Consider the following 11554-nt stretch of genomic DNA (forward strand, 5'->3'; position numbering starts at 1 on the left):
GTCCTAGGTCTGACCTTGAAGGTGTCCGTCCAGATCTCTACAGATCAAAGGTTCTATGGCCCTTGCCGATTTTGCTCTGGCGTACAATGATGTTTTGAGCATGGTTCTAACCTCTCTGACTCAGATCGAACCTTTTCAAACCCTTTCTCGTTTTAGGGTTCCTCTGAAACCCTAAGCTATTTGAGGTTTTCTCTGATTTTTTTCTTAGATCTGTTCTATATCTGTGCATTACTTGAGTTTTTAAACATTTTCCCCATTTTTTCTTTCAAAAAATTACTTCTTTCCGATTTAGGGTTTCTGAAAAAGCTTAAAATGTTTCTCCGACTCTTCTTTTCCTCCCTTTATGTGTATTTGTCATGCATGTGCTTTTACTGCTTTCTTATTCTATACATGTTCTTCTGTGCCTTATTTTTCAACTGTGTTTTGTACCATGCTCGCATGTTTATCTTGCAGAATTTTCCTATATGATCTTTTGCTATGCTTTTTCGATATTTTTGTGTTCTTCTACTGTATGTATTTCCTACTGAGTTCTTAAATTTTGTTTGCCTTCTACTGAACTTTGTCTGAGTTCTTCTAAACGACCTCTTTAAACATGTTTCTTCTACGGTTTCCTTAAGTGTTATACAATCTCTTTTCTCTTCTGAACCTTGGCTAAGTTACTTCAGAAAAGTACTTTCTTCTGCTATATCTCATATTGTGTTATTAAGTATTATTGCTTTCTGTTCTACTGAACTCTCTTTAAGTCCCTTCTAAAAAGGTTTTCTTAAACACGTTTCTTTTATTGTCGTGATTATTCTCTCATTATGCTCCTATACTTTGTCTGCTTTGAATGTTATTTGTATTTACTTGTCTTCTCATGAGATTCTGAAAAGAAATCTTTGAGCCTGTTGCCTCCTCATCTCTGTATTTGACTCGAGTCGGAAACCCTAGAATTTTGGGATTTCCTCCGAGTTTGATCATATGATCAAACTAGGGCTCTGTTTGAGGACCCTTGACTCTTTCAGACTTATTTCTGGGTCTATGAACTAAGTGTGAACTTCTTTTGTTTGCACACAATTCTAATTCTCCTACACTAGACTTTTCTGTTGAATAGCATGACAAATTTCTTCATGTTTAACGTGTCTGTGTGCTTTTATATATGAGGAATCTTTCTTCAAAATGGTTTTCCAACTTGTGATTGATTCAGAATTCCTTTTAATAAGTTTAATTGATTGGTACTGATTTTCCTTAAGTCGAAATTCTTCCCATCTTTTTGACCTAGTTCATTCATACGAAATCCTCAATTTCTGATTTACTAGCTGTTAACTGATTTCCTTTCCTTATTTGCACAAACCGTGTACTATCAAGACTTTGTCCTTAAATAAACCTCTTTGTATTTACCCCTCTTGTACTGCTCTGGAAAAGTGTTTGATTGACCCATTTCCTTAATTATTTTGCCCGTTTGAAATCAGAATCCCTAAATTAAAAAGAGACCTTGTGTTATTGATTTCCAAACTATTTTCTTACCTATTTCTACTTGCTTTCTTCACTATAAAAGGGCACGACCCTTCTGCACTTGAGGAGACCTTCAATTCAATACTTTTACACTTCAGACTTCACAATTCTCTTCTAAACTTGCTCGTTTGCACTTTGGCTTTACAAGACTATTGCTTTCTCTTTGTTTGTTTTCTCTGAAACTGGTATGTCCTAATTTTAGTTTCAGCATCACCCCAATGTGTTTACTTAAAGTTTTTATATCCATGGCTACCTTACTGCTTATGTAGAGTTCAATATTTAACTTAATGTGCCTATGTTATACTACATGTTTCTAATGTGAATCTTTGCTCTCTACCTCATTACCCCTATGTGTTTGTAAGTGGTGACTTAGGGCATGGCAACATGAGTTGTTGCCCATGACTTGAGTTCTGAACCAGTGAGGCCCTAACCTCTAACAGGCTGGAGGGTGTGCCAGCATATCCCATTGCTGAGTATGCCCATCAGCCTGCTTCTCTTGTGTTCTTGCAAATTCCCTACTCCCCCATACCCTTATATGCACTGATTTTTAAGTTGTTCCTTTTTCCCCACTTTCCCCTTTCAGAATTTCACTTCTGCACTTGCACTCCCTCCTAGCTTGTAGTTTCTGCCCCCTCTTGTGAGCCTTGCCTTAGGACCTTGAGTTCCCTCTGAACTTGGACACTTGAGGGCTGGCCCATCCACACTGCACTATGTTCTTAATCAGGTAACATTTGGGTATGAGTACTGCCCGGAGTCCATATGAGGCTTTTAGGGAACTCTGACACATCCAAAGATGAGAGAAAGGCTTTGGATCATGATCTTTAGTGTTGGTTCATCTCATATTTCAGACATGGAGACTGAATTAGGCTCCCCGTGGTTGTACTTTTAATTTTGCTTTTCTTGTATCATTCTGGGCTGTAATAACTTGTAATAACGATTGGGGATGGCTAGTGAAAAGGGAGGGAATCATGCATGCAAAGGGGTAGATATCATGCTCATAGAGAATTATTATATTTCTACACTTCTACATTTCATATAGATATCATGTTCATAGGGAATTATTATACTTCTGCACTTCTGCATTGCATATAGATACCCTGTTCATAGGGAATTATTATATTTCTATACTTCTGCATTTCATATAGATACTATGTCTATAGGTTTCTGCACTTTCGTATTATATAGAGACTATGTCCATAAGTCATTTTTGAAATTCTGCATATCATATAGATAGTATGCCTATAGGACTTCCTGCAATTTGCATGTGTATATATCATTAGGCAACCCTGTTTATAGAAGTTAAATAAACTGCATATAGATAACGTGCCTATAGGATCTCTGCATGTCAATAACAATGTTTTTAAAGTCAATAACGCCTAGAAAGCATGCATATAGGAATTAACAACCTAGTATGAAACGTTTTCGTTCACCTATAAGTCTAAAATCAGCAATATCATCGTCTAACATCTGCAAAATCTTTTGTCAAAACTCGTCTTCCCTAAATAACTGACGACCTCTTCTAAAATCAGTACACTTCATCTTTTCTGAAACCAGTAGATATCATGCCTATAGGTTTCGTCTAACACTTAAGCAAGCCTTAGGATAAAAGTTATGACTGCACCAGTTTTTTTTGTTAATTACAACCGGCGGGCAGGTCTAATTCGGACTTCTTATATGAAAATATATGATAAATCAGCCTGATTTCCCCTTTTAAGTTTTAATCAGACCTTAATCAGTACGTGCAAGACATGCTAAACTATATTCTTTCTTTGATTTAAGGAGGTCTACATGAGCCTTAGTTGTTTATGTGTCCCCCCATACTTGTTATACGTGTTTTTGTTTGTCGCCTTAGTATTTTTTACCTTTTGAAACCACAAATAAGCCAACCTTTCCACCATTATAGGATTAGTAGTCCCAAGCACCTTCGGGGCTGATAGGCTTGGGCGGGTAATAACATGCAATAAGTAAACGAGACTATTCTGCGCCTTAATACCTTATCGGGGTGGGAAAGGGTAGATACGGATATGATGACCGTGCGATAATGTCATGTGTAACCCCTCGTCGAGGAGCGATTACTAGACATTGTGTGGGGTGATCCATATTATTTATAAACCTAGGACCCTCCCCCTTCCCTTTACTTGTTTATTTCGTTGTTTACCTTTCAAAATTTTAGACCATTTTGTTTTCTCAAATTTCAGCTTGCCTTTCACTTCTTTTAATTTTATCTATTTGCAACCATTATGTAAAAACCCCATCATATTTGAAACTCTTATTTGCTTACTTAGAGTCACAATTATAGTATAGTCGGGAACCACACTAGTGGATCCTGAGGGGTGCCTAACACCTTCCCTTCGAGATAATTTCAAGCCCTTACCCAATCTCTGGTTTTCTTAAATCAAACTCTTCTTAGTGTCCTAATGTACTTTAATCATTAGGTGGCGACTCTTCTCTTTTAATACCCGTTTAAAGAGTTGTCAATGTCATAAACCCTATTTCGCGAGAAAAAAGGGGGGCGCGACACTTGTGGCTGTGCAGTTGTTGCCTGGGTTCTGAATGCGGTCTCCAGGTTAAAAGAGTGGATCGATGGAATCTGTACTCAGATGTCATACTTCGATCGCACATGGTGCGGACTCTCGAAGCGCTGACAGGAGGCCTGTTCCCATAGTATGGCCTCTTTCCGGGTAGCCAACACTATGTCTCCATCTTTTATTATACTAACTCTCCCTCCATCTTCGTTATTGCAGGTTTGCGTAAGATCACCAAACTTAGGCCTTTGGAAGGGGATGAAGATGTGCCCTCGTTTGTTGATCCCTCCATTGCTGACACAAAGGAAGAAAAGAAAAAGAAGAGAAAATCCTAGGGCTCCGAGGTGAAGAAGCCAAAGAAGCAGGTGCTCTGCAAGCCCAGGAGGGGCTCCAATTCCTAGGTGCCAGACTCTGACTCCCTCCTCCGACTTAGGTATGTGCCGGAGGATGACTCTATTTTTGTAACATATGGGACAACCTATCCCAGGGATTGGGATGCATCCGATGAGGAGACTCATGAGATCGACCCCTTCAAACTCAAAAGACCAACGTGGATACTAGGGGTAAAACTTCCTAGAATGTCGGTTTTGCTTCAAAGGAGGCGCTCGACATAATTGAGATCTTGTGGACGCCATCCTATACTGAGTCTATACTCGAGGAGGCCCAAGCGAGAAAGGAGAAATCCAACGAGGGGGGCCAAGGTGCAGAGGATCCTCTTCAATTCTTTTTCGACGGAGTGGATTCGTCCGCTTTGGAAAACTTCTCTTCTCCAGTCTGGGAGACCTAGAAGTTTCGAATAAAGACACTTTCTCAGAAGCTGGTGGGCCAAACTCGAGCCCAAATTTAGTCAATCAGTTCCCTACTCCGAGCGTGGACCCTGGTCGCAAGAGGTCAATCATGCTGACCATCTCGGAGGATGCTCGGGTTTTGTCCGCTCCTGTGGGGGTAGCTAGCTATCTCCAATGCATGGTGACCGAGAACAAAACTGAATGTGGTGAACGTGCCATGCCTTTTCAATGAGGCACAGAAGGCGCTGAATGGGGTAGACATCGTTTCCTTTCATCTATTTATGGCTATCTGTGTTTGATGTTTCTCATATCTTCTTTGCCTTTTTGCAGGACTTGGTACTTCCCCGTGAGAGCTTCCTTCGGTACCGGGTTGAGTCAATCAACTCTAGCTCGAATCAAGGAGCTTTACCAAAAGAGGGATTCGTACAAGCTCCTTACTGAGCAATAAGAACGGATCATTAAGGACCTTCAGGCTGAGCTAGATCGAGCTCAGAGAGAGGCATTGGTCCTATAGCGGGAGCATGACGACTTGATCGAAAAGGTAAAGATCTTCGAATTTAACAACGAGGAACTAGTCGTAGTGGATAACGACCAAATCTCGCAGGTCCAGCAAAAAATTGATTAGATCAACTAGCTTTGAAAGGAGATGGACGAGATCCAAGTCGTGGCAAAAGGGTGGAGGAACAAGATGGATCTGATGGCCTCGGATAAAAAAACTGCTCTCGCAATGCTTTCTTCAATAGAATTTCAGCTCTGGGTGGCGCAGGAGAGCTGGTAAATAAGCTAAGCTGAGATCTCCAAGTACAACTGAGCTCGGTTGTTACGGAATGGGATGCCCTCGGACAAGAGCTCAAAGAAGCAATGTCCCAACTGGAGATGACTTCTGCTGATGCCGATGAGATGGTGGCCCAATACAAGGTAGATGTTGAGGCATCTGAGGCCCGCCTGAAGACCACTGCCAAATGTGAGGCAACTGTCTCGAAGGGAGACCCTCGAAGAGATTCATGCTCGAGGCTTTGATATGTCTGTCAAGATCAGGGAGGCCAAAATACATGAGGTCAAGGCCAAGAGATTAGCCGAACCCGAAGGTGAGGAAGGCTTCGAGGGTTCTGAAGACTCCAAAGGCCCTGATGGTTTCGGTGATGACTTGGGCTCCGGTGAAGATCAGGTGTGAATGCCTTAGAATTTTTTAGTTTTTGTGTGCATACTTTTTGTTTATTTTGAGGCTTTTTTGGGCCTATATAAAGATGTTCCGGAATATATAAAATTTCCCCCTTTGGCAATTTCAACTGTTTCAACATCTTTTTATAATTTTCATTTTCGTAAAGAGTTCTAATGCCTTAGCATAAGATCTAATGTAATAACTAGTCATTTGTTTTTTGGAGGTTTAAACAGAACCCGACCTCGATGCAATTTTTTATCTGCTCGAAGCTTTGAAAACTCGGAGTGACTGGGAGTTTTAAAAATACTTAAGTATTCTTAGACGACGCTTTTGCTGAGGGTAAACTTTTGGAAGGTTTTGAATTTTTATTGAAGGCCTTCTGTTTTAGTAACAGGCTTCGGATGTCTCTGAGCATTTTTTACCGTGGTTGCAGCCTCTTAGGTTGAGGCACTACCTAATAGGATTTGTGCCCTCGGGGTTTGATAGCCCGAGATGTCCGAGTTGGTTCCGGATAACAGTCCCCTAGCGGGAGTGGCCTTGGGCTCGATAGTCCCCGAATAGGAATAGCCCTTAGGCTCGGATGGGGGTAGCCCTTGGGCTTGATGCTTTAAAAGGCAGAAATATGTAATAGCAAAGTGGAAACTTTTTTTCATTTCTGTGTAAAGTACATGATTGAAAGTGTGTAAAGCTTGGATTACAGCTATGGTGAGCCACGCGGTCGACGATCCATTTAACCGTTTAGCCCTTACAATAAATCTTAACCATCAGGCCTAAACTGTTTAATTACAGAGTTCCATTCTTATCTTGCTAAGAAGTCCAAACTGAGGCTGATGGCCCCAGTATTCGAGGTCAATCTTGTGAGGGCTCGGATACTGTTGATGCGACCATTGACTCCGATTAAAAATCGGTTTTTTATTCTAAGTTAGCATGTTTTACTATTGTCTCATTAAAAACCTTGCGAGAAAAGTGTCTATACAAAGCCCCTCTCTTCTTCACTCAAACCCATTTCGTACAAAACTTATTCAAGGGAAAAAGAGTACAACGCATACTTTCAGACCTAATAGCCACACTCCCTTTTGGTTGTTGTCTGCAAGTGTTAGTCCGGTTCGTAATATTATAAAAAGGTGAATGAGGTTGTACCGTAGTAGTGGTACCACTTTAAGTGTGTCATATTCCAATTATTCGGTAGTTGTGCACCATTTCCTGCTTCGAGATTGTATGAACCTTTGCTGGTAATCCCGACGACTCGATATGGTCCTTCCTAGTTTGGTCCCAGCTTTCCTTCGTTTGGGTTCCGGGTGTGCATTGTTACTTTTTTTAACACCAGGTCTCCAATATTGAAGTGTCGGAAGTTGGCTCTTTAGTTGTAGTGCCTTTCTATCCGCTGCTTCTGGGTGGCCAATCAGACTAGGGCGGCCGCACGCCTCTCATCCAATAGTTATAGGCTTGTGTTCATGGCTTCACTGTTTGATTCTTCGATCGTATATCGGAACCTAAGGCTCGATTCTCCCACTTCAATCAGTATTAGTGCTTTGGCACCGTAAACCAATGAAAATGGGGTGTCCTCGATACTAGATTTTGAGATTGTACGATACGCCCACAAGACTTCGGGCAGCATTTCCTTCCATTTTCCTTTGGCATCGGTCAATCTTTTCTTCAGGTTTTGAAGTATGGTTTTGTTTATAGATTCTGCCTGTCCATTTCCATTAGGGTGATAGGGTGTGGATAGATTTTATGTGGTCACAAATAATTGGAGTATGTCTCTGACAGCCTTCGCATTTTCTGCCGGTATTCCGAACTGGCATATTATGTGGTCACAAATAAATTTGATGTTGTTGGACTTTCTTGAACGCTTGGACTTCGACCCAATTAGAAAAATAGTCAGCCATAAATAATACGAATTGAGCCTTACCAGGTGCCCATGGCAGGGGACCGAATGTCCATTCCCCATTTCATGAACTGCCAAGGTGACAAGAACGAGTGTAGTAGTTCTCCGGGTTGATGAATCATTGGAGTATGTCTCTGACAGCCTTCGCATTTTCGTACAAAATCCCTTTGCAACTTTCTCTATATCGATCCAGTAATAGCTGGCCCTGAGTATCTTCCAAACCAACGATTTTGCCCCCAAATAGTTTCCGTAGGTGCCCTCGTGAACTTCTCTCAGGACATATTCGATGTCTCCAGGCCCCAAGCATACGGCAAGCGGGTCATCGAATGTTCTTCTATACAAATTACCCTCGGACAAGCTAAACATGTCTGCCTTTGTGCACAGAGCTCTCGACTCTTTAGGATCCGAGGGCAATTTCCCAGTCTTAAAGTAGTCTATATATTTATTTCTCCAGTCCAAGTCAAATTTGTTGAGTTTATTTTGGCGTGGCCTTCTTTCACCACCGATTTCATGAGCTATACGATCGTTCCTAAGTTGAATTCATCATCATCAACTGATGACCCTAGGTTAGCCAGAGCATCGGCTTCGCTATTTTTATCTCACGGTACGTGTTATATGGTCCATTCGTTGAATCGATGCAGTGTTAGTGTAATTTTTCTAAGTACCTTCGAATTCATTCCTCTTTTACTTCAAATGTCCCATTGACTTGATTTACCACAAGAAAGGAGTCGCGCTTAGCTTCTACCACTTTGGGCCCCAGGCTTTTAGCCAATTTGAGACTTGCAATCATGGCCTCGTACTCGGTCTCATAGTTAGTCAATTTCACAGTTCTAATAGATTGCCTGATTACGTTATCCGTAGGTGGCTTCAACGCGATGCCAAGTCTGGAGCCCTTTGCGTTAACAATAATTCCTTTTCAACTTCGGGTACTAAGGCCGGCGTGAAGTCGGCTATGAAGTCCGCCAAAAGTTGAGATTTGATGGTGGTTCAGAGTCGATATTCGATATCATAAGTCTCTACGGCCCATTTCGCCAACTAGCCTGAAAGCTTAGGTTTGTGCATTATGTTCCTTAGTGGGTAAGAAGTTACGATGCATATGGAGTGGCATTGAAAAGACAGATTTACCTTCCTAGAGGCGCTTAGCAAAGCGAGTGCCAATTTTTCTATGTGAAGGTACCTTGTTTTAGCCTCGCCCATAGTTCTACTAACATAATAGACAGGAAATTGCGTACCTTCCTCTTCCGGACTAAGACTCCATTTGCCGCTATTCGGATACTTCCAAGTACATGTATAGTTGCCCGTCCGCCTTCAGAGTATGGAGCAGGGGTGGACTCGAGAGGTACCATTTGAGTTCTTCCAAAGCTTGTTGGCACTCCAGGGTCCATGAAAAGTTATTCTTCTTCTTTAGTAACGAAAAGAACCGATGGCTCTTATTGGAGGACCCTGATATGAATCAGCCCAGGGCGGCTATGTGTCCCGTTAGCCTCGAAATGGCCTTGACACTATCCACCATGCTGATATCTTCTATAGCCTTGATTTTGTCGGGATTGATCTCGATCCCTCGGTTAAACTCCATGAATCCAAGGAACTTACGGGATCCAACTCTGAATGCGCATTTCGCTGGGTTTAGCTTCGTATTGTATCTCTTCAGTATGTTGAAGGTTTCCTGCAAATCTTTCAAATGGTCCTCTTCTCGCAAGGACTTAACTAACATGTCATCAATGTAAATTTCCGTTGATTTTTCTATTTGTTCTTCGAACATCCGGTTTACTAGGCGTTGACAGGTGGAGCTTGTATTTTTTAATCCGAACGGCATTATGTTATAACAATAGGTGCCGAATTTAGTGATATAAGAAGTTTTTTCTTGATCGCCCCGGTCCATCCGAATTTTGGTTGTACCTGGAAGAGGCATCGAGAAAGCTGAGTATCTCGTGCCCGACCATCGCATCGATCATTCGATAGGGCATGCCCCACTTGCTCTAGTCTTTAGGCTTATGACCCGTCATGCATCTTAGGTAATTTTCAAGACAATGATTTAGCATTTTCGATTGCCCGTCTTTTTGTGGATGATAGGCCGTACTTAGCTTCTGTTGAACTTGCAATCCGCTAGTGATGAAGACGAGATCTCTATTCAATATTTTAGTACAAGGGGCACCATGTAATTTAGAAACACTATTTAAAAAATAATTGTACGTGCAACTTGTGCAGTATTATATGGGTGAGTTAATGTGAGTAACTATGCATACTTAGTGTATTTATCAATCACCACTAACAAAATATCTTTCCCATGAGATTTAGGAAGCCCTTCAATAAAAGTTCATGGTTATTAGGGGTGTGCATTCGAATCGGTTTATCGATAAATCGAATCGATTATTTGTTATCGGTTTATCGATATCGGTTTATCGATTTATCGATTTCGATTTCAATTTCGACATTTTCCTTATCGAGTTATCGATTTCGATTTTGTCCTCTTCGATTATCGGTTTATCAATAAACCAATAAGATATACTAAAAAAAATATCCTTATTCTATAATACCCTTTCATTTACCCTAAGTCTTTAACCCTATTATTTTATCTACCACATTTAAGGAATGATCATATTTAAAGCTCAAGGGAATGAAGTTTAAATTAATGGAAAATAGAATTAGCCGTGATGATGTATTTTTATTTTTTTTTATACCGTTGGAGTGTTTGTGGCATACATTTGATCCCTTACTTTAGTTTCGTTGCATGTGCTTGTTGACACAATTTTTATGTTATAAAAGGTATTCGTCTTATTTTAGCTTCTTTTTGTCCATATTAGTTAGGCGTGTTTATAGCAATATACTTTCCGTGGAATCCCGCAAATTTTCTTATTGATAATCGAATCGATAAGCCCCAAAAATCAATAAATCAAAATCGAAAAAATCGAAACCTTATTGAAACGATAACGATAAACATATGTACAAATCGATAGTTGATAAGTAATTATCGATAAGGGTCAAAATTGAATCGATAAATCGAATGCACACTCCTATTGGTTACATCCTTCCATGCCTTAGATGGAATTGGCAGTGGCTGCAACAGCCTAGGGTAAGGACTCTTTTTATCGTTGTTTCTGGCATAACTCACAAGCCTTCACAATTTCTTTAACATCCTTCGATAACGAAGATCAATAAAATAAGAATCTTAGTCTTTGTTGAGTAAGGAGTATATCTGAGTGGCCCCCATATGGTGTAGCATGCATTTCTCGAATTAATTTGCTTTTGAGTTGGCCATTGCTTCTAACCCATACTTGTCCATTCCTACGAAGTATTCCCTTTTGGAACGTCGTGTTTGGGACCCTTGTTGGATCAATGCTAAGCTGCAAAATGAGTCGCTGGACCTCAGCATCCTGGTAATAACTTTCCATGACCTCTTAAGCCAATTTTAGTTGCACCATGCACCGTGAAAATATGGCATTTTCAAGAAAGAGCATTAGCTACCATATTATCGAATCCCTTATTATAATGAATTTCATAATCCAAACACATTAGTTGAGTAATTCATTTATGTTGTAAGGCTATGGTAACCCTTTAATCCCTAAGAAATTTTAAACTAAAATGATCGATCCTAATGATGAACTTGTTAGGCTGTAAATAATGCCTCCATTTCTCCACTGCCATTTTGTAACAAGACAACTGCCACTCCAATTCAGTTGGCATCTACATCCACAAT

The sequence above is a fragment of the Nicotiana sylvestris genome, chromosome 2 (genome assembly GCF_000393655.2).
Source record: "Nicotiana sylvestris chromosome 2, ASM39365v2, whole genome shotgun sequence".
In the NCBI taxonomy this organism is placed as follows: domain Eukaryota; kingdom Viridiplantae; phylum Streptophyta; class Magnoliopsida; order Solanales; family Solanaceae; genus Nicotiana; species Nicotiana sylvestris.